Genomic DNA, 5,016 nt, shown 5'->3' on the forward strand with positions numbered 1-5,016 from the left:
GCTTGATTAGATTATGATATATTTGCTGTGAAAATTAACAAATTAGCCTATAAAATAATTGTGCTATTGATATTAAAAATTAACTAATAAAAAACTGTGAAATATAATATTATATAAAAATGCTAATAAAAATAAGGTTTTAAATCATTCATTTAATTAATATTGGATAAGATTAAAGCACTAAGACACATATTTATAAATGATCTTTGCTGTTTATCGGAATATTAAATTTAGTCCTTAATATATTTTTTCTGTCTCATATAAGGTATTTGTGATTTCAATTTTTATCGTGGTTGATCCACCATTCATATAAAAAAAACTTTTATATCCTTTGTAATTTGTTTTATATTTTTATTTAAATAAAGTTATTTAAAAAATGAAAAAAAAATTACAATAAGCAAAACACGGGAGAGAGAGATCTCGGTGGATCAAGAACCCTCACCATCAAACCTTACCTCCACATCACGATCAATTCTCCATTTCAGCTTCCATTATTGACCATATCTCAACCATATTCATCATCTTCTCCGTCCTTAAATCCTAATTTTTTGATCATCTTGATCTAAAAACACAACTCTCATAAAACACATCATAGATAACCCAACAGAACATCTACGATCACCCAGCAACAACTGTTACTACCTGAGATCACCTTTAACAACCAAAAAACACTACCCATTCTAAACCTTATTCATCATCAACCCTTGCTAACCAAAGATCACAACCACCATAAAATCCTTAGTTATTCCTATAACCAACTTCGCACCATCATATCATTCCTTGTTTTTTAAGCAATCATTTGCAGATCGATTTTAAAATAGGGAAATACACAATGGATAATGTTGGACCTTTGTTTGATGTTCTTATCATTGATACATACATGCCAGGAAGGAAAAGTGGGTCTCAATTTCCTTGAGATTTCTGGAAAATCGAGTTTAAAGAAGGGTGATAGGCTACAATTTACACACCTACAACTCGATTGAGTAATGTGCAATAACCGTTGACCACCCTTATCCCTCTATTCCAACATCACCACAACTTTAAATCCCCACCATTTCTCACCATCTTTCAACCACAATCAAACCCCTGCCATGTTCATTACCATCACCCCATCACCATCAGCGTCGGAGGAGCATGGGCCAACACACATAGGGATGCAAGTGTAGAGGACTTTCAAACCCGTTGGGGAGTTAATTTCTTCTCTGATTTCACATATGCACACAAAATTATTTGGATCCCTATGTTTTCTCCAACTTTCACTGGAGTTCGTTTCTTATTGCCGACAATGAAAACAAAGGGTAGAAGAGATTGAAATCGGTGGGGAAGAAGAAGGGTGGGTGTTAGGTTTAGTAGGGACGGTCGGGTCAAGTTTTGTTGAAGTGTTGACGAGAATGCGAGAAGTTTTCCAGATAAGCGTATTTTCTCGTTCTAAGATCTCTAAAGCATATTTCCATTGAGATAGAAACATTCCTCTTTGGTCCCGAGTAACTTGAACACCCAAGAAAAAATTAAGATTATTGAGATCGGTCATAGAGAACTCATTGCTTAAGGTGGAAATGACATTCTGAAATAGTTCCTAGGATGAAGTAGTTAAGATAATATCATCTACATATAATAAAAGATACGCAGTGTGATCACCCTATTGATAAATGAATAATGATGAGTCACACCAACTATTGGTAAAGCCAATCCTGAAAACAAACTGAGCAAATCGATGAAACCATGCCCTAGGAGCCTGTTTAAACCATATAGAGAGCGATGTAATAAAAAAACGTGATTGGGGTGCCAGTGATCTCGAAATCCGGGAGGATGATGCATAAAGACATTCTCACTAACATCTCCATGAAGAAATACATTCTTCACATCAAGCTGGCGAATATGCCAGTGCTGAGACACTGCAAGAGAGAGGATGTAACAACGTAAATTTTCAAAACAATTTTTTATTTTGAAAACATTAATTTACTCACAAAATAACATCAAACATATTGTATCAAATGTTATTATCACAAAAACATTTCCCCAGAATCCAAAACATAAACTCCACAAGTGTGTACGAATCATGCCGGCGCCTTCCCGCGCTCATTACTGGTACCTGAAACACATCACACAACAACTGTAAGCATAAATGCTTAGTGAGTTCCCCAAAATACCGCATACAACACATACGCCACTCGAGGCTATAATACGACCCTCCAGTCGATGTGTCTCAGCAGGACCCTCCAGTCCCGTAGCTCGTTGGACCCTCTGGTCCGGTCATAGCTCGTTGGGCCCTCCGACCCGGTCTGTATCGTTGGACCCTTCGGTCCGGTCTATAACATCATACAACATACACATAACACATAGCACATAATCTCATACACAACACATAAGACCCTCTGGTCCACACAAATATACCACTCTAGGTAACATATAGTGAGAAGACTCACCTCGCTGTCTCGGTAAGTATCTGACTCAAAAGAAATGTGATCTAGCCTCCGCCTAATCACACAAAGTAAATACCCTCATAAATACAACTGTACTCAACCTAAAAGTCAACAAGGTCAATGGTCAAACTTTGACCCGACTCGTCGAGTGCACTAGGGCGACTCGGCGAGTCCACACGTGTCCACTGACCCTCTTAACCCCTCTCTTGGCATGTTGAGTTCTTCCCCTGACTCAACGAGTTCCGCCTGGCATGAATCGCGGGGCCACCCCGAATCAACTTGCCGAGTCTGAAGAACAACTCGACGAGATCCACTTGAACTCAGTCCCCCTTGACTCTCCCTGAATCACTGAGTTATATCCTAACTCGGAAAGTCCACCCACTGAGTGGTTAACGGGCAATCTTCATACTACTCGCCGAGTCTGTTCTTCGGACTCGACGAGTTCATGCCATGCACAAACTCTACACAACTTCTGAGGTCAGATCTGTTCCATACAATCATAAATCTGGCCTCCCCAAGCATGATAATCACGTAAAGTTTGGACCTTGGCACTCATATAACATCTAAATGGTCCAAAATGATGATTTATCACCAAAAATGACATTCCAAGCCCATGGATCCCAAAGTGACTCATAAAGCTCCAATGGTTAAGGCCTCTGGACCTCTTTGGGTCCAGATCCAGAACACAAACTCGAGAAGGGACCAAATGCTCTACTAAATCAACCTCTAAAAGGGTTAGAAAACCCTAACACAAGGAATCAACAACAAAACTGAGGAAGGTCCGAGAATAATACCTCAATATAGCCTCTATGAACTCCAAAACCACCAAAATTGCACCTCCTTCAGCCTCCTCTTGCCTTGACCACTTCCTTCCTGCAAAAACACCCACAAAATGATCAAGAATGGCCTCTCCTTCCTCACAAATGCTCTAGATCTCTTAGGGTTTCTCTTTGGGGGTTGATGTCCGCAAATGACGGCCATAAGGGCCTTTAAATAGGTCCCAAACCCTGGAATTAGGGTTTCATTAAACAGCATGGACTCGCCGAGTCCACCCTCGGACTCGCCGAGTCTAGACGCGAACCGCGTGAACATCCGCGATCCTACTCGGCGAGTTTAGACCCCAACTCCCCGAGTCTCCTCACAACACCCAAAAATAAAAGGAGCAAAATAATACTTGGGAATCCGGATGTTACAGAGGACAGTGCGTATGGTGGTGGGTTTGACCACCATACTGAAAGTCTAATCACAATTAATGACGGGTCGTTGACTACGACCATTATCTACAAGTCGAGCCTTGTAGCGAGCCAGATATCCATCTGCATTCTCATTCTTCTTGAATAACCAAATATACTTACACCTGCGAGACGAGAAACAAGAACCCACATCTGATTTGAGACAAGAGCATTAAATTCATCCTTCATGGTATCAAGCCAGTTAGGATCTTTAAATGCTTGTAAGTAATTACTGGGCATAGGAAAGGGGGTGTCGACATGGAGTTTGAGTTTTTGAATTGGTTTAGTGATACCGTGGGGTAAACGAGTAGTCATGGGGTGGATCAAAATAGGAGGAGATGTAGATGAGAGATACTGTGAAGGAATTGTAGAGACAGGAGGAACTGAAACACTGGATGAGGAGGAGGGAGTAACGGATGTGGATTGAGACGTATCAGCAGTGGCTGACGAGTTGGCTTCGGCAAACGGTGTGACCTCCAATGTTAAGGGATGGAGGTGGATGTGACTGGAGTTTGATGGAAAAGTTGGAACAAAGAATTAGAGTCATCAATGATGTCAAGGAACTCATAAGGCAGGGTAGAGTTCGGGGGTCATGGACCCAAACGGGAAAACAGACTCGACAAACGTGACATGACGAGACAAAATGATTCGTTGAGTGTCAAGGATGAGACATTGGTACCAACGATGTTGAGACGGGAGCCATGAAATATGCAAGGAGTAGATTTGGGAAAAAGTTTGTGAGGTGTGGGTATGTGAGGATAACAGAGACAACCAAAAACATGTAAATGAGAGTACGAGGGGGTTTATTAAATAATTTTTGAAATAGAGACTGATTGTTAATGGTGGTTGAAGGAAGAATATTGAGGAGGTGGATACCCATGTGAAGGGCTTCAACCCAATAAGTGGGTGGAAGGTGAGCATGAAATAGAAGAGTGTAAATCATGTTATTAATGGTTCGAAGCATTCACTCAGATTTTCCATTTTGTTGAGAGGTATAGGGGCAAGAAAAACGCATTTGAATGCCATTGGAGTTACATAGATTATGTAATTGACTATTATTGAATTCTCCCCTATTATCGCATTGAAAAGAAGTGATATTAGAATTGAATTGGTTTTTGACATAAAGCTGGAGAAATTTGGTGAATACATCAGATTTATATTTCAAAGGGTATACCCACAGAAATTGTGAAAAAAACTATCTACAAAATGACATAGTATTGTATTCCAGAGACACTAGTAATAGAAGATGTCCAAATATCAGAGTGAATTAATTAAAAAGGAAAAGTAAAACTAGAATCTGAAAACCAAAAAGGTAACCTAGTATGCTTGCCAAGTTAACATGCGTGACACAAACTCAAAAT

The sequence above is a fragment of the Lactuca sativa genome, chromosome 9 (assembly GCF_002870075.4).
Source record: "Lactuca sativa cultivar Salinas chromosome 9, Lsat_Salinas_v11, whole genome shotgun sequence".
In the NCBI taxonomy this organism is placed as follows: domain Eukaryota; kingdom Viridiplantae; phylum Streptophyta; class Magnoliopsida; order Asterales; family Asteraceae; genus Lactuca; species Lactuca sativa.